At 37.5% G+C, this 25,865-nt stretch overlaps 1 long non-coding RNA gene across 4 annotated transcripts in view; it reads right to left on the bottom strand.

Annotated features, from left to right (window-relative positions):
- LOC107967205 (uncharacterized) overlaps positions 1-25,865 on the bottom strand; it is a 609,392-nt gene that overhangs the window by 158,072 nt on the left and 425,455 nt on the right. The window contains exon 7 of one of the 4 annotated variants that reach the window (XR_010147668.1): positions 853-10,923. The exons of the other annotated variants lie outside the window; for them this stretch is intronic. This is a non-coding gene — a long non-coding RNA (uncharacterized LOC107967205). Of the gene's footprint in view, positions 1-852; positions 10,924-25,865 lie in introns of those variants that run through there. 4 annotated transcript variants of the gene reach the window in all.

The raw sequence follows: 25,865 nt of genomic DNA, 5'->3' as shown, positions 1-25,865 counted from the left end.
CTGATCCATGTTCATATTGGTGCTAGAGTCTTCTAACTAAAAAGAAAATATGATCACGTCATTCATTTTAGCCTTCAAAATCTAACTCCTTTGTAACTCTTAGGTTTGTCAAGTAGTCCTTACTCTACCCAGACACACACAATGTAGATCAGCCATGTTGAACTTCAACAATTTCAAAGCATTATCAAGATTCTAAGGACAACCTAAGAAAGTCCCCTACTCACCCATCCAGGTGGCACATCACCTTGGATGTGAAGCCTGTATAATTTTACCAATAACTGCCTGTGTTTCCATATCACATATGCAACATCATTATTAAAACATTGATTACATTGTGTTGTAATATATTTCTGTTTCTAGCTCACTTATGAGCCCAGTAGTCTCAAGCTACCATGCATTTGAATCACCTGAAGGACTTACTGAAACAAAAATGGCTGGGCTTCATCCCCAGAGTTTCTGACTCTGTAGGTCTGGAATGAGGCCCAGAATTTGCATTTTTCTTAACTTTTCAGGTGATGCTGATTAGTTCATTAAAAACCACTGCATTGAACTATACCTTCTTTTAAGATAGGTACTATGCCTGATTCACTTTTTTATCCTAGAATATAGGCCAATGTCTGAGAGTCAACATTTAATAAATTCATGTTGAGTTCCTGAATAGCTCTTTCTGCTTAAAAGATTTTGTTTAAAAAACATGATACTGCATATAGAATGTGCGGTCAGCTTTAGGATACATGAATTCTTTCTTGACAGCTCTGAGTGTTCAGCATGTAATATAGGCACTCAGGCTGTGCCTAGTTAAGAAAGTCTGCAATCTCTTTTGACAGACTTTTTTTTTTTTTTTTTTTGCTATTACCTCAGTTGTCTACAGAAGACATTCATTTTTGAATAGTCATACCCAACTCTTTCCAGATTTTGCAGAGTAGAATAGGAGCAATCTCAAACCCCCTAGAAAATGTGACAAAGACAAATAAAACTTACAGATGGGAATTGCGGATTTAACTTTACAGGTTAAACTTTAGGTGACATTTCTTAGAGATAGCTCTTTCATTGTGAGATTACAGAATGAATGGCGGTGGGGAAACACATGTGAACTGCTTCCATCTTCCCCTATATCAGTAATTACAGCACGTATTTGTTAGGAAGTGACTCAGGCCAAGGCATAAAATTGATAGACTTATAGTATTCTTATGTGATAGGCAGCATAGTGGCTCTCGAAAGATGTTCACATCCTAATCCCTAGCATTTGTAAATATGCTATCTTTCATTACAGAAGGGGGGATTTTGTGATTAAATTTAAGGTCTTGAGATGGGGAGATAATCTTGGATCATATAAGTGGGCACAAAGTAATCATAAGGTTCTTATAAGAGGAAGGCAGGAGGATGAGAGTCAGAGGAGAAAATGTGGCAGCAGCAGAAGAGACTGGAGTGATGCCAGGCCATAAGCTAGGAATGCAGCGGGCCTCTAGGAGCTGGAAAAGCCAAGGGAATGGTTTCTCCCACAGACCTTCAAAATCTGCTGATTTTAGCCCACTGTGACTTATTTTAGGCTTTTTAACCATGAGAACGTCAAAAAATAATTTTTTTAAATACACTGCGTTTGTGGTAACTTGTTACAGTAGCAACAGGAAACTAATATTCCTTGTTGGATGAAGCTTTTCATGGTACCCTTTTCTTCTTCTTAAGAGATTTAGTGACCATCACTGGTTTATACTTTAGCAGGTTTTAGAATCAATCCCAGGCCTGGGGCAAGCTACAAGGAATTCAAGCTTAAAATCTGGGAGTCTTCAGTATTTTTCATTCAAGCTATAAAACACATGTATGTAAAAAGAATCAATATGGTGTCATGGTAAGAGCTTGGAATAAGGTTCAGGTGAGAGAGAGCTCAGTTATACTCCTGGCTCTATCACTAACTTGTGTATTTGGGCAATTATGTTTCTTGACTTGTTTGGAAAATGTGGGGGTTAGATTACAAGTAAATTGTTTTTAATGGTAATTCCAGTACATTTCTTTCTTTATCAAAAATAAAACGGAGACTATTTGCCAATATTTATGTCAGCTGTTCGGAAGAATAATAAATGCCATATTTTATATAGCTCCTAGCTCTACAGCTCAATGAGAAATAAACTATAGAATTTAAAGTCCATGAGAAGTGATAATAAGAGAAGATATTCATTATGTTACTCATTATTATTTTAATAAAAATAGTTACAGAATCTCAAGGAGAACAGTTAAATTAATTTGGACATTGCCACCAACATAATTAAAACTATCTTAGATGAAAGAAGAAAAAAAAATCAGACATTTCATTAGAATAAATCTCAATATGCACTGTCCTACATAATACAAATTATATACTTCTTCTGATGCTAGTTAAATCATTCCATCTGTGCTACACTATAGCTTAATTTTTCAAGTACAATCATGTGGAATATTAACCTAATTTTAGTTTGCTAGGTAAGGGAAGAATTACTCTTGCAGTTAATACAGCAAGCACAGAAATCTAATTGCAATGTAGATAACAATTTTTCTCCATTTAGTCTCATTCTTCTCCTTCATTGCTTTCACAGATGCGTAGTTGTTCTAAGTGGGATCCACTTCCAGAGGAAGCCAATTCTATCAGGTTACAGCAATGAAACCTGATACAACAGGAGAAACTTGTATTTTTTTTTTTTGTCAGCCTGGCCCCTTCCCTCTTTTAGTATTTCCATTTCTGTGTTTCTGACCCATACAAATAATAGTTGGAGAAATTTTTCCAGAAGAAGGAAATAAGTAGAAAAGGACAGAGGGATGTGTGAGGGTATAAAAAGGAAAGACAGAGGCATTGGAAAGACATTTAAGGCCGGGCATGGTGGCTCACGCCTGAAAATCCCAGGACTTTGGGAGGCCAAGGCGGGCAGATCACAAGGTCAGGAGTTTGAGACCAGCCTGACCAACATGGTGAAACCCCTTCTCTACTAAAAATACAAAAGTTAGGCAGACATCATGGCACACGCCTGCAATCCCAGCTACTCAGGAGGCTGAGGCAAGAGAGTCGCTTGAACCCGGGAGGCAGAGGTTGCAGTGACCCAAGATAGCGCCAGTGCACTCCAGCCTGGGTGACACAGCAAGACTCAGTCTCAAAAAAACCCAAAAGATATTTACACATATTTGTTGTGGTTGTTATGGGGAAACAGAATGAACATGACAGCACTGGGTCCATCTGCCCCCTGACTTCCAATAACTATAACAATGGCAAATGTGTCTTGATTAGAGACTGTGTCAGGTGCTTTGCCTGCCACGTGCACTGAGAAACTCTGACACACAGATCATTTATTCTGACTCTGTGAGCTAAGTATTAATATTTTCTACCTTTTACAGATTAGAATACCAAGGGCCAGAGGTAATATTAAGTAATTAATATTTCACAGTTACCTACTGCTTAACAATTCCAACCTGTGTCCATCTGACTCTGAAGTCAAAGCTCTTGCCACTACAAAGGTACCTCCAAACTGTTTCTCACAGGTGCACCACTTCACTCATTTCCAGAAGTTTCATGGGTCTTTTAGCTTTTCCCATTCCCTCAATTCTAAACCTCTAGCATTTTCCTCATATTTCTATTGTACTAAAAGTGAAATATTTTAAATATTTGGCATGGATAGGTAATTGCCTATATTTGCCACAAATTGTTTCATATTCTCGCAACCAAAAGTTCAGAAAATTAAATGAACTGCATAGGTTATGACTCTCAGCACTCAAATTTATATTTACATTATCACTTATACTGCATATTCCTGTTAGAATTATCTTTACAAGAACCAGGGCCAGCATGAGGCAGGTAAAGGGTGCAGTTCCATCTCTATCTGGCAGACTAAGTACTCTATTCTATTCTCTTTGACCATCCCTTTTCTTAACTGTGCTTCTGACTCATGGACAAATTGTTAGGGATTGATTGCAGATTAAATTGATGTTCAGAGAAGTCAATGAATGATGCAACTGCTAGACTTTCTCTTAAGATTGTGGAATAGAGGGTTTCCAATTATCACAGAGATGACCTACACAACCTAGGCATCACTGCATATCAATCTATACAGGCAAAGAAGGGAAGAAGAAGGGAAAGGGTGGGAGCTAACATTGAGTAAGCAACCAAGATGTGCTAATGTTTCTTAGATACTCTATCATTGAATCCCCAAAACAATCTTGAGAGGTAAATATAATTTCTGGATTTATTGAAAATTATTTGTTGACTGTATACTATATATCAGGCACTGTTCTATGTTCTAGCGATAGAGCAATAAACAAGACAGATCAGATCCCACCTCTTCCAGCTCTTATATTCTCGTAAGGTGGAGGCATACAATAGAAAAGCAAAAACAAAACCAAACAAAGGGATGGATGGTGATTTTGAGGAAGTAACATTTTAATCTCAAACTCAAATGACAAGGAGGGACTGGCCAGGAGCCAATCTTGGAACTGGATATTTTAGGCAGAGAGCAAAGGCCCTGAGCCTCTTGCATTCTCGGACAGAAGAAGAGCGCACGCAGTGTAATGAATGAGAGGTTGAGTAGTTGAAGATGAAATAAGACTCATGGGAAAGTTAGAAGGGCCTTTATAGGCCACTGCTTCTCAAACTTTAATGTACACATGAATTACATAAGGATATTGTTAAAAAAAACAATAACTGCCTCAGAAGGTCTGTAGAAGAGCCTGCAATTCTGCTTCCAGGTGATCCTGCAGATCACAGTTCGAATACTGAGGCTTTGGGTTTTGATATGATGTTTGTATAAAATTCTAGTGTTACTGAAGCCACAGAAGGGTCTTAAGTGGGCAGTGATGTGATTTGCTTTTGCTTTTCAAAAAATTTACTCTGAATGATGGATTTTACAAAGGCAAGAGTAAAGCATGAAACCGGTTAAAGATTGCAGAAGAAACTGATGTTTAGAGAAGTTCAATGATTTGCTAAAATCTTTCTGTAGATTCATAATGCATGTCCAGGCCTATCTGACCCAACGTCTGAGCTCCTTTATCCATCATTAGATAGATAAGAAAAAGCTTGCCTTAGAAGATGGACATTCTTGTGATAGAAATAGCCTAAGGCAAGACAAATGGATCACTGGCTTCACCATGAGTCTTTTAAAGGTGATCTGCAAAAAGCTACCATTTACTAGGTGCTAGGAGCATTGTTAATTCTGCAATTGTTAGTGACAAGCATATATTACACGCCAGGCAAGTTCGAGAGGAGGACAGCTTCCTTAACTTGGGAAGCCCACTCTTTTTATCTGTGTCTTGGTAGAGGGGAATCGTATTCCAACTCCCAAATGTGCCTTTGATAGCTGAGTTGTTTACTTCCAAGGGGAAATCAGTTTTATTGCATTATTACACAGCAGGAATGAACCCCAAACAGATCCAGAGAGTGCATTCGCAACTATCTAACAGCTGCATCAGGTAGCAAGAGGCTTTGCTCAAGTACCCTCTGAGCAGCTGAGACATTAAAACAAGGAAACATCAACAGCTGTTGATGTTTATCACATGTGCCGTCACTAGAAATGAGTCCCATGTTTCTAGTGTAAAAGAGCCTCCCAGCTGTTTCACTTCTTGAGCAGCATAGTACATGGCTCATCACAAGGCATGCTCATGGGCTACAAATCTAACCATTTATCCCAGGAATCCATCTTCAGGAAAATGCCACGCCTTTTCACAAGTAAAAGAACCTGGCAACTTTTTCAATTATGCCTATATTGCTACTTCCATTTTCCCTTCTTTTTAACTCTCTCACTGATATTTTTTTCTCACCCCAAATACATCGATGGAGGGTAAAATAACATAACTTTTTTCATTCCAATTTGGGTTCCTCAAAATGGTCTTCCATCTGGGATGATTAATAGTTAACATGTATGTAGCAATCACTGTGTGCCAAGCACGGTGCTATGTGCTCCACAGATCTTACTCGTGAATCATAATCGTGAGGTTAAACTTGTGTAGGTCCCATTGCTGTCCATTCTATAGCTGAGGAAGCCAAGATTCAGTAGAGTTCAATCAGCTACCCAAGTTCTCATAGATGGTTAGTGACAGGGTAAGGATCCAAATCTACTCTACTCCAAAGCTGCTTTTCACTACTAGACCAGTGATTCTCCAAGTGTGGTTCCTGCATACACAGCAACAGTATCAACTAGGAACTTGTTAAAAATGCAAGTTTTCAGGCCCCATCCCAGACCTTCTGAATCAAAAGCTCTCTAAATGGCAATCTGTGTCAGAAAGCCCTCCAGGAAGCCCTTATGCATGCTGAAATTTGACAACCACTAGTGCAAACCAGGGGTCTGCAAACCGCAAGCCGAGAGACAAATCCAGCCCACAACCTCTTACTGCCTGAATTAGTCCGCTTTCACGCTGCTGATAAAGACATACCCGAAACTGGGTAATTTATAAAGAAAAAGAGGTTTAATGGACTCACAGTTCCACGTGGCTGGGGAGGCCTCACAATCACGGTGAAAGGTGAAAGGTTCCTCTTACATGGTAGCAGGCAAGAGAGAAAACATGCGCAGGGGAACTGCCCTTTATAAAACCATCAGATCTCGTGAGACTTACTCACTAACAAAAGAACAGCACAGGAAAAACCTATCCCCATGATTCAATTACCTCCCACCGCATCACTCCCATGACACGTGGGGATTATTACAATTCAAGGTGAGTTTGGGTGGGGATACAGAGCCAAACCATATCACTGCCCCAAGCTAAGAATGGTTTTTACAACTTTAAAAAGTGGTCAAAATAAAAACAAGAAAAATATCTAACAGAGAACGTATGTGGACGGCAAAGCTTAAACTATTTATCATCTGGCCCTTCACAAACAAAGTTTTCTAACCCCTACTCAAGACTATATTTCTTAAGGAACTGTGATAACTAGACTTTTTCCTATTGTTTATTCCTTACTGATTGATAACAAGTAATTATTATTTCCCCACACTGCCTGTTTCTTTCAAGATTTCTGCCTCAATATTTTTTCACCCTGATATTTTTAGCAAAGTATCAGCGTTCTGTTTTATACACGATTGCCCCTTTATATGGGCATATCTTTACAGAGCTGAGTTTGCAAAAAGTGCTTTAGGGCACTTTGTCTTCAAACACTAAAATCCCCCGGTGGCTCAGAATGCATTTTTGTGGCTCTCTCCCTTGTACATCCAAGCTCCCAGAGTACTCCTTAGTATACTTATAAAATATATGCCTTTTTCTTTATGTGAATATATACCATTATAAATAAATAATCTTTTCATTATTTTAAGACACATTTCTTTTCGGTTATGTTCATAAATCTCTAAAATAAGAATGCATCTTAAAATCTATGGTGCTTATAGTTGTTTTTGACCAGACAACAATCATGTCATATTTTTCATTCCTACATGAATGAGCTGGGTCATAGGTATTCATATTTCTGGCTTTTGTCATCATAGTCAATACTACCCTCGTTGAGTAGCGTGGAGCTATTTAAAATACATTAAAGATCACATGGCATTTCAGTGTAGAAACAAAAGTTTTTCTTTATGTGGAAAAACATAGAGACAGAAGAGAGGGAAGCAAATATTCATTGTTGTAAGGACAACCTAAATTCCATATTTTCTTGCAAAACACCCAAGTACTTTAGGAGATCAAAGAAAGGAAGATGCTTGTGAATATATAAGGCTCTATTACATTCTATTTGTGCAGAATGTGTAAAGGGATTGCCTGACTCATGCTAGGCAACTCAATAAAAGTCAGGAGAAACTATCAAAATTCTTAAAATAGATGGATATAATTTCCAAGCAATAAGAGGCTTGTGTGAAAAATTCATACATAACACAACATTTTCTTTAATGCCTTGTGTCATATTTTATTTGGCAGAGTTTCTGTCTTTCTTAATGGTTTGTAAAATTATAATGGGTCTTGCAATCAATATTGTCTTACATTTTATGAGAGTCTTAAAAACTATTGAGTGTTGCTAAATATTATGTAATTATTGCTAATTAAAGTAACATGAATTTATTAATTTCTATATTTGAAATGCAATGTTCAGAGGCCACTTACTATATATGTATACTGATATAATCAAGGTTGTTCACAAGTACAGATGTGGTCCAAAGTTGCTTAATTAACTGCTTTTATCCTAGCTTAATTAGATGTTTTTTCTGAAATCCTAAATTGATGAAACAAAACTCAACTTTTTTTTCCTGAGATTAGAAAAAAAAAAAAAAAGGTGAAGATGCTCTTAGCCAGGCTTGTGTCAAACTTGCAGATTGCTTCTTGTTTTTGTTTTGTTTCACATCTTTTTTCAAGGAAGACTTCTAATGACCTGTCTACAATTCATCTGAAGAAAGGCTTATTTTTTCAGAGTAACCATTTTCAACTCCAGCTTCATCAGAGAAAGCAGAAACCAAAAAATAAAGAAGATAATTTACCATCATGAGAGCACTGGCTTACATCAATGCCCATGATTATTTATTTCAAATTAAATATAAAGGCAATTTCCCACTTTCACTGTCTGATATGGTTTGGCTTTGTGTCCCCACCCAAATCTCCTGTCTAATTGGAATCCCCACGTGTTGACAGTGGGGCCTAGTGGGAGGTGATTAAATCATTGGGGAGGTTTCTAATGGTTTAGCACTATCCCCCTAGTGCTGTCTCCTGATAGAGTTCTCATGAGATCTGGTGTTTAGAAGTGTGTGGCACTTCCCCCTGGTGCACCCTCTCTCTCTCTTTCCTAACACCATGTGAAGAAGGCCCATGCTTTGTCTTCCACCATGATTATAAGTTTCCTGAGGTCTCCCAGTCATGCTTCCTGTTAAGCCGATGCAGCTGTGAATCAACTAAACATCTTTTCTTCATAAATTACCCAGTTTTGGGTAGCTATTTATGGCGGTGTGAAAAGGGACTAATACACTGTCAATCTTCTTTGTTGAAAATACTTGCTTTCTTTTTCCATTTGATGCCTGTCCTCTTGCCAATCATAACATGATGGTCTCTGAAAGCTGCTTACCATTTTCTAAAAACCAAAACCAAAAAAAAAAAAGATAGTCAAAACTGAATAATTTATTTATATTCAAATGAAGTATGCCTTTAAAAAAAATCATAGTGTATTTGTCTTTGTAGAAAGAACAGTAAGATTTGAACTCTCTTTTATGCAGTCAACTTGAATAAAGAGAAACCCAAAATCTATTTCCTACTTGACCTCCTCACCAAATTACTATATAACAAATTGTACAGTTAATATGGATCAGTGATCATTTAAGATTCAAATGCTCTCTTGCCTGATAATAATCTAGTACCGTGCGAGTGCTTCTAAATGAGGGAAGATATATCCCTATGCTTGCAATTACAAAGACAAGTGGCACTTGAATTTTGTGAGCAGAAGATTGACCCTGGCAAACCAACAGCATGTTAGGTTTAGCTCATTTCCCCTGAATTTCATTTGAGACTGCTTTGCAATAAAAGATGTCCTGATGAAATCATAATCTTCAGTACTAGTGATGCAAAAGCAGTAGCTTAACACTGCTTAAAGCATAGCTTGAGTGGAGAGAAATACAGCATTTCAATGTCAGCATCTCCATTATGAAAATAATAGAAAAATAAGTTTCTCCCTGATTAAGGTACCTCTTTACTGCCTAATAAAAGCTGTGTGAGGCAAGTCATTTTCTCTGTTTAGTTTCCTTGTTTCCTTAACAGGAACCCTATAATTTGAAAAAAAAAACGTGACTTTTTGAGAATATGCCACTTTCTGAAATACGGGCATGAATCTACTTTACAATGGAAAAAAATCTTGAAATATTTTTTATTTTACTTACTGGATAAAATCAATAAACCAAGCATTTGTTCATTGCTTTAAAATATAATCTTAAGGTCTCTTTTACCAGGTTTTACTGAATAAGCTAAATTGACTGGTCAATAGGCCAGTAGGATTACGAATTTCCTCATAAGATCTTGCCTTATCATTTATTTATGTTTATGTAGCATTTCACACAACACACATGATAAAGTGCAGACAGGAAGACAGGCAGAAAGGGTAAGAAAGAAGAAATGGGAGAAAGAAAGAGGGGAAAGAGAAAAAGAAGAAAGGAAAAAGGAGGAAAGGAAGAAAGAACATTTTTAAAGCAATGAACAAATATTTGGTGTATTGGTTTTATACAAGAAAGAAAGAATATTTCAAGATTTTTTTCTTCATTATAAAGGAGATTCATGCCCATATTTCAGAGAGAGAAAAAGGGGGAAAGGGAGAAGGAAGGAAGGATAAAAGAAGGGAAGGTACTTCTGGAGGGTAAAAGAGTCTTTCAGTATAACTTTAAATAGAAGTTCTAACTTCAAGTAAATATTATGTTCCCTACTAGTAGGATGTTGAGTAGCCATCAAGGAGAATACATATGTTTGATTGATGGGGGTAAACTAAGCCCAAAATTATACATGAATTGAGGCTTAACTTATTTCACTCCTTGAGCAAGGTGTAAACTTAAATAAGGTTTGTTTTTTCTTTGTCTCATGGGAAAGTCTGTGGGTGGAACAGGCCAGTAGAGGTAGGGCTGAAGAGACAGGCTTCTAAATGGAAAGGCTAGGTATTGGCCATGAGAGGCCAGTTCTGAGGGAGTGGTAGCAGCAGCCATGAAGTGGACTGAACCCATCCAATGCCCTGCACCTCTGCTCCTCTCTATTAGTTTGGATAATTTCTCAGTGATTCAACCTGAGGACTTACAGTTTGGGGAATGGCTCATTTATCATCACAGTTCTTTGAACTCTTTATTAAAAATACATCAGTTTAGTTACTTCTTTTCGATTTCTGAAGTCAAACACAGCAATCCTAGTAGTTACTTGCCATTTGAAATATGTAGAGCAGATTGCATCTCATTTGGCATAGTTTGATGTGTTTGAAAATGTTATGTTCTTTGCTTTCATGTAAAGCGCTCTTTGAGTTCACCTAAAGGAGAACTGGTAAAAATTAAGACAAAAAGAAGAATAAAATGGTCAGTTAGAAGGCAGGTCATGCAGGGAGTACTGAGTTTAACAAAACATTGAGAACGTACTTTGACTTTTTATTGAATAAAAAGGCGTTTTTAAAAGAACACAAATTCTTTGTTGATTAAAATTCTAACTGAACTGTGAGATATTATTCTGTATTTCACACACAGACCCACAAACATTGGGTAAAATTGGCCATTTGGTAGAAATCTAAACATTAGATACTGCCCATTATTTGTAAATATCTAAATGGTGGTTCTACCAGTTTTTCCCTATTGAAAACCAGAAGCTTCACTGCATATGACATTCTTGCAATTTCTCAGTACTGATTCTGTCCATGTTATGCATTTTATTGCCAGATAATTTGGAAATCTATGAATATATTATAAGTTTCAAAATATCAGGGGTTTTTTCCATTTTAAATTACTATGGTTCACATGAATGAGAATTTAAAAATCACTAACATTTATGGAACATTCACTGTGTGAAAATGACATATGTTATCACCAGTCTTCATAATAACTCTTCAAAATACGTTTCTTTAGTTTCATTTTACTGACAGAAAGGTTGCCACAGCACATAACTTAGAGTGAAGAGTATGAGTTTTGTAGTCTCACAAACCTGGGTTCAAATGTCACAAACCTGGGTTCACATCCTCACAGACCTGGGTTCAAATGTATTCCCTACTGGCAATGTTGGGCAAATGATGTTTGCTTCTATCCCTTTCTGCATTTAATTCTCATAAAATGGAATTATTAGTACTTATTTCAGGTGTGTATTATAAGAATCAAGTTAGGAATGCACTAGTATATACTAAATGCTCAATACACCTTAGAGCTTATTAGTTTGGAGTCTCTTGCATGAGGCCATATAATTAATAAGTAGCAGTTTCAGGAATCAGACCCAGCCTATCTAACCTCAAAGTGAAACTAGCATTTTCTACTATACTGAGACAAATCACAGTGATATTCCAAATACATCTAATGTGAGTAATAATACATAAATTCACTACATTTTGAGTATAAAGTCACAGAAAACAGAAAATTTTCTGTAGCCAGTTAGTGTTTTGTTATTTAATAATAATAAAAAAAATATTTATAGCCAAAAGGATTTCAGATAGCTTACCATGAGTAATATTTATTAAAATTCAGGATTATCTTTAACTGAGCACCTGAAAAAATTATATTGAGTTTATGGAAGAGCAAAACTTGTCAGATAAAATTATGAAAAGATAAATTATTAAAATAATAACAAAATAAATCTAGCTTTCTTTCCCCTTTAAGGTCCTTAATTTCTGCATGACTTTATGCTAAGGCCTTTAAATACTGTCTCTCAATGGAACTTCCAAGGAACACTCAGGAGGTAATTCACATACTCTTTTCAATTTGTGGTAGTACAGTGAAGGCTTGGATAAATCCCATAACCTAACCAAGTGACAAAACCAGGATCTGAGCCCAGATGGACCTGATGCCAAAGCCTAGTTCTTAACCTTTAAAGCAAAAGTGAATTCAATGGGACATTTGAATTAGCACACCAGGGGCCATTTACAGGGAATAATAGCTCTGGACAGAGCCAGACGTGAAAATATTTAGATGTTCATCCCTAGAAATGTCCTTATAGGACAGAAGTTTTTAATTATCTGTGAAACTCTCAAAAGACAATTATTTTATTTAAGGGCTCTTTTACCCTGGCTGCTTCTAGCCTCACAGCCATCGGGGCCCTCTCCCCCAGATGCTCTAAGCTTCTTTGTTGCCTGCTATGAAGCTGTAACAGGCCACTCACTTGGGCTGCACTGGTTTGAGCTGAAGGTCAACCTGCTCCCCAGCAACTTCCTATGTAAAGTTCCCTTCCAAGCCTGAGAATGATGACTAAGCAACTTCCAGTCTACACATGGCTTAAAGGCAACCTAATATCTCATTTTGTGTCTCAGGCTACCTGAGACTTAAGCTCCCATGGCGATCAACCACCTTGTGGCACTGTCGTTTACCAACATTGCCCAGGATGCCTGTCATTCTTCAACTCACTAAACACTGTGAGAGGTAACCATGATCTCATAATAGTCAAATCTCTTCCCAGGTCTCTGATGGCTGATCTTTCCTGTACTATTTCATACTGTTGCCTATTCAAACTTTCTTTCTTTTCCTTTTTTTTTTTTTAAGATGGAGTCTTGCTCTGTCACCCAGGCTAGAGTACAGTGGTGTCATCTTGGCTCACTGCAACCTCCGCCTCCCAGGTTCAAGCGATTCTCCTGCCTCAGCCTCCCGAGTGGCTGGGATTACAGGCGTGCACCACCACGCCTGGCTAATTTTTGTATTTTTAATAAAGACAGGGTTTCACCATGTTGGCCAGGCTGGTCTCAAACTCCTGACCTCAAGTGATCTGCCTGTCTTGGCCTTGCAAAGTGGTGGGATTACAGGTGTGAGCCACTGTGCCCGGCCTCAACCATTTTCAAAAGTTTGTCTCAATTTCCTCACCATCACCTGCAATGACAAAGGTCATAGCACAATATTTAACACTCCACATGGTTCACTAAATTTTATATTTGCTTATGATTACCTCTCTCATCAACTCTGCCATGGGTAAAGTTGATGAGATTGGGGCACAATCCCTGCATTGTGCCCCAGATATTTTCCTGACTAGAGTGGGTATAGAGGACCACCTGCAGATCCTCTAACATTCTAAAATGTTTCATAGCTCTAGTTCTCTCTTCCTTGAGATGTTTGGCTTCTTTGCTCCCTTTCTTATCATCCGGTTTTCAAAACTTAGCTCATGCGTTACTTCCCCTTAAAAAGTTATTTCTGATCATTCCATATGAAAATGAACACTCCCTTCTTTATATCGTGGTCTAACTCTACGCTTATTTCTGTTATAGCACCTAGAATGCATTATTTCACTTATTTTTACTCATCTCCTTTGTAACTAGACTGAATTAATTAACCCTGTCATGGACCACCTATAAATGGTATTTAGTGAAATTAACTCAATCTCTCCTCCCTACCTCCAGTCCCAATTCTGCACTCCAGATGTAATCAGTAACAGGTTTGTGTGTGTGCTACCAGAAACTTTTTCTGTATACATTTAAATTTATAACATTTAGAGTTTTATAAACATTTACACACTCAAAATAGTATACAAATTGGTCTGAAGCTTGCTTTTTAATATATTTAACACCATCATAAACATTTTACCATGTCAATAAACTGGTTTAAATAACATTATGATATTCTACAATAGGCGTATACCTGAACTGATTAAAACAGAGAGGATATATCTTTCTCATTCTACATCCCTTCTATGTAGTATGGTGTTTGGCATAGAGGACACACATAACAAATGCTAGAGGAATAAATGTTATTATTCAAACAGAAACACACGGCCTTTCCAGTTTCAAAGAGGTGGGCTTTGATTAGAATGAAGTCAAAGCAATTTACCACTGTTCTCCCTCCGTGCTGCCTTTCAAATCCTGACTTTTTCTGTGCATAGCTTTGGACTGAATAGCAATAACTGTATCCTAAGAATACCTGATATTGCTTGGATTTTTTTTTTAAGAGAAGCCCCACCTAAACACAAACAGAATGCCTTATTTAGAAACAGATCTTCAAGATGTTTTCATTCCAATTCTAGAGCCACTTCAGTGGTATTCCTCTGAAATTAGGACATGTCAGGCAGCAGCCAGCAAAATTAGCCTGATTCACATTTGTTCTACTCAGTTTGTAGCTCTAGTCAAAGAAACGAAGATTTTGATTTTGTGATTGTCTTAGTCAGCTTAGTCTTGGTCTGCCATAACAGAATGTACAGAATGGGTGCTCTGAACGACAGAAATGTATTTTCTCACATTTCTGGAAGCTGAAAGTCAAAGATCAAGGTGCTGTCCGACTTGGTTTCTGGTGAGGCCTCTCCTCCCAACTTGTAGACAGCTGCCTTTTCACTGTGTCACCATAAAGCCTGTTCTTTGTCACATATGGAGAGGAGGATCTCTGGTCTCTCTTCCTTTCCTTATAAAGACACCAGTTCTATTGGATTACAATCCCACCCTTAAGAATTTCTACCTTTATGAACTCATTTAATCTTACTTACCATTTTTAAACAGCTCTGTCTCCAAATATATTCACACTAAGTGGTAGGGCTTCAATATGTGAGTTTTAGGGGGATGCAATTCAGTCCATAACAGTGATAAAACATCCCAGGGTAAGTGTTTGCTCTAATTTGCCCAGGACAGTTACAAATTATGTCTATTATCTGGTGTCCCATTGTTAGCAACTCCTTGCAGTCTCAATAAATTATATGGTTACCCTAAGCATCCTCTCTCTCCAACAGGTTTTGCTTTCTTACTATCCAGTTGGGCAAGTCATAGCTTGAACTGCAGCAGAAGCATTATTGTGGCCCTGCTCAGCTGCCTTTCTGGTAGTAGGCTTATCATTGAAATCTATAAAAATGGCTTTTCTAGTACACATTTTAATGCTGTTGTCTATGCATGGCCTACTATCTCCCTTTGTTTCAGATGAACTTCCAATTAATTTTTACCCCTTTGGTCTTGAGAACTGGTGTGGCTTTTCAGTGTCTTTGTCAAGTCCCTCTCAAGAAGAGATCTTTGGTGTAACAACATGTACAAGTGGGTCTTTGCGAGTCCTAGGAATTGAACCAAGAATAGGATAAGAAGTCTGGCTTCTTTTCAGATTCTTCCAGCCCCTGATCACTAACATCTCTGTTAAAAGTTTGCTTCTGGCTTGGACTACTCATTTGCTGATACTGTCTCCTGGTCTTCTGAGGGGGCTGGCTTGCTCTCTCTCTCTCTCTCTCTCTGATGGCATATTTGCTTTCTAAGCTTGAGCAATGCTTCCCCCTTTCCCTCACTCCAAATGCTCTCTCAGCCCTTCGTTTTTGGTCTAAACACTGGACTGACCCCTAGGTCTTCTCTCCTCACTGTGTTCTTCTTGACCTTTGCTTTATATGAATTGCCTTGAGGTTTTCCTCTACTTTCACCACTGAATCTGAGCCTGACTGTAAGGCAGAAATATGATTTCTGCTCTCAATGATAGAATTAGACACCTGCTAGGCAGACCCTTGCTATTATTCAATGTGTTCCTTTATCTGGACTATAAACTGACTCTATGGGCTGAAAGCAGCTACTCAAAATAGAGTTTCCTCAACACTGATAAAACTCAATGAAAAGAGAAAAATTCAACTAGATTCTGGGTCTCAATTCAATATAGACATGACCGTCCTCAGTTCAGTTCAGTACTGTCACACTAAGTACCATATATACCATATGAAACTAACCTTTTGCTTTGACCATGTGCTATCTCAAGAGTACATGTGGGAATGATACTATTTTAGAAACACTGGGTTAAATAAAATATATTATAAAAAATAATTTCATCTTTTTTTAACATTTAAAAACGTGGCTATACCCCTACATACCTATTAAAATGGCAAACAAGTGAAAACTGACCATACCAAATGCTGGCAACAATGAGAAGCAACTGGAATCTTCATACACTACTGGTGAGACTTTAACATGGTAGAGCCATTTTGGAAAATAGTTTGACAATTTCTCATGAAGTTAAATACAATACTTTCCTTATGAGCCACGAATCCTACTCTAGGTATTTACCTAAGAAGAATTAAAAGTTGTGTTTACATTAAAACTTGTACAAGAATATCTATAGCAACTTTATTAATGACATCTGAACTGAAAATAACCCAATGTCCATCAACAGATGAGTAAGTAACTGTAATGTATCCATACAGTGGAATACTTCTTAATAAAGGAGCACTCCTGATACTCACCACTACACTCATGAATCACAAATGCATTGTGCTAGTTAAAGTAGCTATATTCAAAAGGCTACATGCTGCCATTGACTACCTTGGAACCACAAAAGAGAATATTCAGAATAGGAGAATAGGCAAATCTGCAGAGACAGAAAATAGATTAGTGATTGCCTAGGGCTGGGCAAGACGTTGGGAGGTAAGTGGGGAATGACTGCTAAATGGCAAAGAGTTTCTTTTTGGTATAATAAAAATGTTCTAAAATTGACTGTAGTGATAGTTGCACAACTCTGCAAACATACTAGAAACCATTAAATTGTACACTTTAAATAAATTATATGACAACTGTCTCAATAAAGCTGATAAAAATAAAACAATATAGTGAATAAAAAAGTGAATATAAAATGATTTATTTAAAAATGTGACTACTAGATAATTTAAAATCACAGATGTGGCTTGCATTATGTTGCTATTGGACAGAGCTCTCCTCATACTGACTTAGTACTAGAGTGAAGTAGTTGAGTGTGGAAGTAGTGGCAAGAAGGCAAGGATACAATGTGGCACTTGTTTCTGAGTTTCTGGGAGGACTTGATCATATTACTTATTCTTTCATCAGTGCTCTTCCCTATACTGTATTTTAGGGAATGTGATTTTTCTTTAGTCCAGAAGGGCCACATGGATTAACTAACTAAATGGCCAATGAGCTATGTGTAAAGATTATTTTCTCCTATTTGCAAAAAAAGACAAACAAACAAACAAACAAAAACAGTTAAGCCACAAAACAATCAAAGGGCAGACTGTTGTTTAGTGTTATAGACTGCTTAAAGTTATTAATTTCTAAAATAAAGTAAGGAAAACAGTTTTAAAAATCATTTGTATTAATTAGACTTCAACAGGCTTAAAATATTCATGGACAATATTTCATTTTGTATTTTCAGCAACCCAAAAGGTAGGGATATTATCTCCTTCCTCCAGGAAGAGGATCCTGGGCTTCCAGAACTAAATATGACCAAGGACTCATAGCTGTTAGGTAGTACGAATGGTCTTCACATCCACATCTCTTATTCCAAGAGGTTGAGCTCTTAAACACCATACATATAGCCCATAGATGGCATGGATGCCAGGTGGCCAAAAGAGGGCAAATGCCAACTAATGAGACATAATTCAGGAAGTCAAGTTGTCATCATGGAGGTTTAGGTGTGCAGAAAACAAGTTCCTGAAGGTGATATAAAATCCATATACAGAAATTCTGGAAGCTGATAAGAGACAAAGAGGTAGAGAGGCAGGTGGGCTGCTCTGAGAGTCTGAAAGTAAGTAACAAACCCAAATACAGTAGGTGGGATTCAGGGCCACAGGCAAATTCCTGGAGGGACTGTGGAGAACATATCAAAGGATTCCATTTTCAAAGAAATGAAAATGTAGACAACCCTGGCCATAGCTATGAAGTTCATTTTTTTGGAAAACCTAACCCTAAAATGAGTATCTCAGAAGTAATTTTTCCATAAGAGGTGGTAGTGAGAAACTTTGTTGTATCATTTATAGAGTACTAAGTATATAGGCACGTTCATTGCCTAAGGAGCAACTGTGACTCATCCTAGGCCAGAACCAGGGGAGTCATTAGCACACATTAGATTCAATTACCTTCCTATTACTTTGCTTCCTGCAACCGTCAAATATCACACATGCACACACACACGCACACACACGTCTCTAAAAGATGCCTCCCCTTCTTTACCTTTGATTCAGTCTTTGACCCAAATATGGATTCTACTATACCACTACACAAACACTGTTTTCCCAAAGCTCACTACCCTCATATTGCCAAATCTACTAGAAGCTTCTTTATCTTCTTCTTGTTTCAGTAATATTTAGCATATTTGACTAGTACTCTTCTGCTTTCTTGTCTTGACTTCCCGAACACCACAAACTCCTGATAATAAATCTCTCACCTTCTCAATTTACTTGGCTGGCTACTTTTCTAGTAGCAAACTATAATGGAAGGAGTCCTCAGGATCTGGTTCTTGCTCTTTATCTACATATTTGCTTTAGATGATCTCATTCACTTGTAACTTCAAATGTCTTTTAAATAATAATATCTAGATTTTGGTTTGCCACCTAGACTGCACTCTGAGCTCCAGACCCATTATATCAATTAGTCCACATACGTTTCAAACTCTAAACATCCTCCAAAGCCCCTCTGTCTTAGTCAGCTAGGGCTACCATAACAAAATACTACAGGCTCAGTGGCTTCAACAACATAAATTTATTTCTCACAGTTCTGGAGGCCAGAAGTCCAAGACCAAGGTCCAGCCAATTTGGATTCAATGAGGGTTCTTTTTCTGGCTTGCAGGCAATTAGTTACCTTCTTGCTGTGTCCTCACATGGAAGAGAAAGAGATTGACCTCTCAAGTCTTCTTCTTGTAAGGGCACTGGTCCTATGGGATTAGGGCCCAACTCTTGTGACTTCATTTAATGTTTATCACGCCTTTGCAGGCCTTTCTGCAAATACAGTCACACTGGATGTTCAGGCTTCAATATACAATATTTTGGAAAGGAGGACAAAATCCAGCTCACAGCACCCTTTTTCTTCAATCTTCCCCATCTTAGCAAAGGGGACTACCATCCACTCAACTGCTTAATTCCAAATCATGGGGCTCACTCTTACTACCTGAATGCCCATAAGTAAACAAACATACTGTTAGATTGGGTATTTCTTCTCAAGATATCTTGAATCAACCCACTTTGCTTATTTCCACTGCCTCCATTCTAATTTAAAGTCACTTTACTGAATGTCAGTTTACTCTTGATCTCTGACCCTTTCCATTCCATTTCAGCATTATTTTTTAAATTAATGAGATAATTTCACCCTTGGCTCTTAACACATGGATGGTTTTCCACTGTACTTAGGATCAAGTCCCAATGGTTAATATTGATTATGAGCCCAGGATATTCTGACCTGTGTCCACAGCCCCAGTCTTATTTTGAGCCATTTTAGCTAGTGTTTTCTATGGGATAGGTGCTTTGACTTTTCTGTTCTTCAAATATAAAATTTTCCTCTGTGTCTCATAACCTTACTACCTGATTACCTCCTACGTAACGTTCATTTCTTTGCCTAAATGCTGTTTCTACATACAAAGGCATTCTTTGATCCACAATGTCAATTATTCTATCTTCCTATACTCTCTCACAGATCCTTGTAACCCTTCACAGAAAAATTATCTATGTGACTGTATTCCCTACTGACCTTAAGCAGGGATCATATCTCTTTTGTTTACTTCTTTATTCCCAGTCCTAGCAGAGTACTTGGTATATAGTAGCAGTTCAATAAACACTTGTTAAAAAAATAGTTGCTTAATTGGTTGAATGATTGAATCAATAAAATAGTAAATAAACCCACAGTCATCAGTCTGCTTCCAACTCAAAAAGGTAACCACTTTTACCAGTTGACATCTCCTCCACTGTTATCTCCCAAAGATATTCATCAAGTGACTGGTTGTCTTAGTCCACTTCCTACTGCTATAACAGAATACCACGGACAGTAACTTATAAGCAACAGAAGTTTATTTGGCTCACATTTATGGAGGCTGGGAACTCCAAGATCAAGGGGCTGCTTCTGTGTGCTTTCTCACTGTGTGATGCCATCTGTGTCAAAACACAGCAGAAGTCATCACACGGTGAGAAAGCACACATGTGTATGTGAGAGAAAAAATCAGCTTGAACTCACTCCTTTCATCAGGAACCCACTGCTGCCATAACTAACCTGCTCCTGAGATAATAGTATTAACCTTTTCATGAAGACAGACCTAATCACTTCCTAAAGGTCCCATCTCTTAATACAGTTAAAATGGAAATTAAATTTCAACATGAGTTTTAGTGGGGACATTCAAACCATAGCATAGGTGTACTATGACTTAGCCAGGAGAAACAGTGGCCACAGTTACTGCTAGAAGGGCAAACTACTTTCACGGCCAGAACTGAGTTAGCAGAGCTTGGCCACAGGTAACATCTTCTGGCTAGAGATTAAGTAACTGAAAGATCTTGCCACCTTCCTCCCTCATCCTAGATCATAAGTTTTGAGGCATAAGTCAAGTTGGTTAACAGTAAATAAATAAATGTCTATAATAAGTTTCATTACCACCCCTAGATGATGATAATTAAAACTTGAAAAATCTAAAAAACTTAAAAGGGAATTGTGTACATTAAGATATTGATAAAAGCACCCCAAGCTTTCAGATTCTTCATATTAACACCAAAAAATATGTCACATAAAAAGTAGTTTATTATTGCTGGAAATGGGTCAGATATGCCCTTTGTAATCTTCTAGCAGGAATAGTAGATTGCAATATGTAACTTTTGCAAAAACTCACTTTGAAGGGATTGAAACAAATAACCAATACTTATTTTCCTTTTAAGAGAAAATACACCAAATTGTCTAACTTTAGGGAACAAATTAGCTAAAAGATGAGATCAAAACAATAGAAAATTAGGACAACAAAAGCTTGATTAAGATTTTACTCCACTGGTTCTTAAAATTTATTCTGAGAGGCTCAGGAGCACCTAAGTGTATCATCTTTTGAAAATCTTGGCATTTGCTAGGAAAATTAAACTATATTTTTATTATTAAAGTAATATTAAAAACAACTCTTCACTTTAGATGTAGAGGGTGAATATTAAACAGAAACGTGTTAGAAATGCATGAGTCTTCATTAAGAGAATGGCAAGAGGCCTTTTGAGGAAAGAAAGCCTTGGACTTTGAAAACATCATTCATTTGTGTGTGTGTGTGTGTGTGTGTGTGAATATATTTGCACTGCAGGACACTGAAGACTCTAACTGAATCTTTCACATTGTCATTTGAAATAACAATTGTCATTTGTGGGTTATCACTTTCCTAAATTTCATATTGACCTGGAAGACACGGAAAGAAGGGCCAGCACTTTGGGCATCTATACACGGCTCCATCCAGGGTATAGCACATTTAAATAATTTGTATTAATTTATTATAGTAGACATTTTGGGATAACCCACCCAATCTATTCTGCCTTTCTGAGAATGTACCCCATTCACAGCCCCTCTGTAGGAAGCAACTCCTCACCACTAGCTGAGTCAGCTTGGGTTGAATGCCAACATAAGAAGCAACAGTGGGTAGACTGGGTTGAACTAATCAATTCTTTCTCTTGAGAAGTTGCCCTTGAGGGCACAGGGACTATTTGTTAGACGATAGTGGACAATTGAATTGAAAAGGAAAATATCAGGGCAAGTAGAGGAATGTGGAACCATGTGAAGCCAAACAAGAGAAAAAAGAAGGGGGCAAGGTGAGGAGGATACCTCATGCTTTAGAAGCACAGAAAGAATAATCTTATAACTGATTTTTCTGTCCTAGTGTCTGTCCCCATGTGGCTTGGCTTTATTTCATTTCTCATCCTTAAATGCTGGTGAGGTTGCTTTAGCCTAAAATAAATTCTCCTTAACTTAAGCTAGCTTAAACAGGCTTTTCTTCCTTACCACTTGATCCTGGGCTGATATATTATTTTATAAAAAGGTCTGTCTGGGCCAAGCGCAAGTGGCTCATGCCTGTAATCCCAGCACTTTGGGAGGCCAAGGCAGGTGGATCATCTGGGCTCAGGAGTTCAAGACCATCCTGGCCAACATGGTGCAACCCCACCTCTACTAAAAATATAAAAATTAGCCGGGTGTGGTGGCACGCACCTATAATCCCAGCTAGTTGGGAGGCTGAGGAGGTAGAGGTTGCAGTGAGCCAAGATTGCACCACTGCACTCCAGCCTGGGAGACAGGGCAAGACTCTGTCTCAAAAAAAAAAAAAAAAAAAAAGGTCTGTCTCAAGTTAACTCACTCTCCCTCCTCAAATCAGTCTGTACATGCAAACACAGCTTGTATGTGCATAAATTGACTCTTGGCACTTTAATCAGAAACATCATTTCTATTGGCCAGTGCTCACAATCTTAACTGGACAATGGCCACAAATGAGCAGCCTCTAGAGTCAAGCAAACTTTCTTACTATTTCCCCATTACAGATAACAAAATTCAAGCAGCATCTTTCACCACCAGGAGGGAGTCATCGCATCTGAGGGTTCAGGTTCTCAATGCCAATTTCTCAGCAGTGGTAGGTCAGGTCTTTGAAGCTCCATCCTAAAATTGCAGGGCTCTAAATAACCCAGATGAAACCTATTGGGATGAATTCACAACTGTCTGCAAGAGAAAGCTCCCGCTGACGTCAATAGGAGTCTATCCTGAGGGCCTAAGAATTAGGTGAGTATTAATAAATTTTGCTGAGTTATTTCAATCTGATCTGAAGGCTTTAGCTTTTTCCTTTTCAAGAGTGGGTTGGAAAAGAGGGGGATGTGACTATGTGGGAACACTTTGATGTTCCCAATGTTGTACTTGGAGATTTTACTTAGAAAGTTTAAGTTAGAAGAAACTTAACACCGATTTTTATTTCTTTTTGTGCGTTGACATCTCATCTCGCTTCTTAACCCCTTCTAGTCTCCTTGCAGTTCTCTTGCATGATGTCAATTTTCAATGATGATGAGAATTACTTCTGCAAATGACACTTAGATTTAAAAGCATGGGGCATTGGCTGTAGCCTATTAATTATTGTTTTGGGGTCTGGGCATAAATTTATGTCATTTGTTCATTGTTCTTAAGAAATCAGCTTATTTTTTGACAGGGTGAGTATATGCATGCAAAGTGATTAATTTCAGCAGAACCATTACATTAGGCAAAATCTTTTAGATCAAGAGAAAGGAAAAGAAGTTTGTAATACAAATGAAATGCTATGGCTTTGGAAATGCATAATATTTTTTCAAAACCATAAACATATGAAGAAGCCATTCTGCATTCACTCAGTTGGAAATTATTGTACAGACTAAAATTCATCATTGAAAAAAACATTTTTTTCCAATAAAACTTATAACTCATTGTCTAAATGAGAACACTCTGACAATGAGAGGACACTATTAATAATTATACTGGAACAATATGTACAAACCAGTATACCTCACAAACAAGGCCCTAGTTATCACCATTTTCTCACAAAAGATCAAAATTGAAAATAGTTTTTCTCTAGTTTTCCAAACAAAATAATTAAAATGTTCCCCATTTACTTCATAGAATTGACTTCAAACATAACATTTCCCTTAATATAGACAACTTGAGATTCATCTGGTGTCAGCTTTGAAGTTAGTGTTTGATTCTATGTAATATCTTCTAGTTACTTGGCCTTACTAATTTTATTGTTTTACGTTTGATTATTTTATGGTGAAATATTATAGACATATAAAAACATATGTAAAACAAGTCTATTTTAATTATTGTAAAGAAAACATCTATATAACAACCTCCTGGGTAAAGAGATGGAATACTCTTATTACCCCAATGACCCTGTGAGGCATTTCCCAATAGCAATATTTTCTCATCCCTGAAAGGAAACCACTACTCATATTAAGGGAATTTACTTAATTTTTAAACTAGACGTACCCTGAAGTATGAATTCCTAACCAATATGGTTTAGTCTTGCTCATTTTACTTAAAATTTATATAAGTGAAATCATACTGTATGTGTTTTGTGTATGTGTCTGGCTTTTTCTGTTCCATATTACGTTTTAAATAATCATCCATACTGTGTAGGCTGGGTGCGGTGACTCACGCCTGTAATCCCTGCACTTTGGGAGGCCGAGGCAGGTGGATCCCATGAGGTCAGGCATTCGAGACCCGCCTGACCAACATGGTGAAATCCTGTCTCCACTAAAAATAGAAAAAACTAGCTGGGTGTGGTGGTGCACGCCTATAATCCCAGCTACTCGGAAGGCTGAGGCAGGAGAATCGCTTGAACCTGGGAGGCAGAGGTTGCAGTGAGCCGAGATGGTGCCACTGCACTCCAGCCTGGTCAACAGAGCCAGGCTCTTTCTCAAAAATAAATAAAACAAAATAAACTAAAATATAGAATCATCCATACTGTGTATATAGGTGTATTTATTCATTGTTATTGCTATATGTCATTTTATTGTCTGAACAAATTGTTTTTTTCTATTGCTGGTAGATATTTGGATTGTTTCCCGGTTGGGGTCATTAAAAATAATACTGCTAAGAAACATTCTTATCCATGTCTCCTGTTGCATTAAAACATGAATTCTGTAATAAATTTACTGAGCACATAAATTGCTAGGTAGGGTATTCATAACTTTAATTTTAGCACCTAAGGCTAAGGAGTTTTGCAAAGTGATCCTATGGAATGGTTCCCACACTTGTATTATCAGCTTCACCTGGGAACTTGTTAGAAATGCAAATCACCCTGCCAGCAGAATCAGAAACTCTGGGGGTGGAGCCTAGCAATCTGTGTTTTAATAAGCCTTCTAGATTATCCTGATGTAAGTTCAAGAGCAGTGGTTCCTAAACATTCCTGCACATTAGAATTATCTGGGGATCTTTTAAAAACTACCGATGCCTAGCTCCCTCGTTCCAGATATTCTACTTTAATTGGTATGAGGTATGACTGGGGCATCAGGATTGAGAGAGTAGTTCTCAGTCTCAGTTGTTCAATTAAAATCACCTTGTGAGCCTTCAAAAGAAAAAATTAAACACGCTGCCCCTGACAAAGATTCAGATATAATTGTCCTTAGGGGATGAGGAGCTCAGGCATTGATCTTTGCTTGCTTGTTTGAGTTTGTTTTGTTTCCTATTAAAATAGTTCCCTAGGCAGTTTTAATATGCAACCAGGATGCATACCACTGCCTTAGAGTAGGGTAGCCAGATAATATCATTATAAATATCCTAGTCTTTTCCAATTATCTCTCTCCTCTCTATTCCCCTTTCATCAACCTCTATCACTTTCTTCAATACAGTTCAGTTCAGTTAAAGCAAAAGAGAGAGAAATATGATTCAACTAAATCATACAAATGTGTGAACAACGTATAGCCTCAGAGTCCCAGAGTTATTTCCTATTTCATACTGAATTGTTATTGAAAATGAATCTCTAATTGGCAGAATTTCAGGTAGAATAAAAAACAGGAATAAAGAATGATTTGCAGCAAAAAGAGCTATTCAGCACTACTTAAATGGCATAAAGCATGTTCAATTTGAGAATGTGATAACGTTTCTTTTTTCCTTTCAGGTCTCCACTTCT

This window comes from Pan troglodytes, chromosome 9 (assembly GCF_028858775.2).
Source record: "Pan troglodytes isolate AG18354 chromosome 9, NHGRI_mPanTro3-v2.0_pri, whole genome shotgun sequence".
Taxonomy (NCBI): Eukaryota; Metazoa; Chordata; class Mammalia; order Primates; family Hominidae; genus Pan; species Pan troglodytes.
Note: the sequence above shows the minus strand (reverse complement) of the source record. Positions and strands in the feature narration are given on the sequence as shown.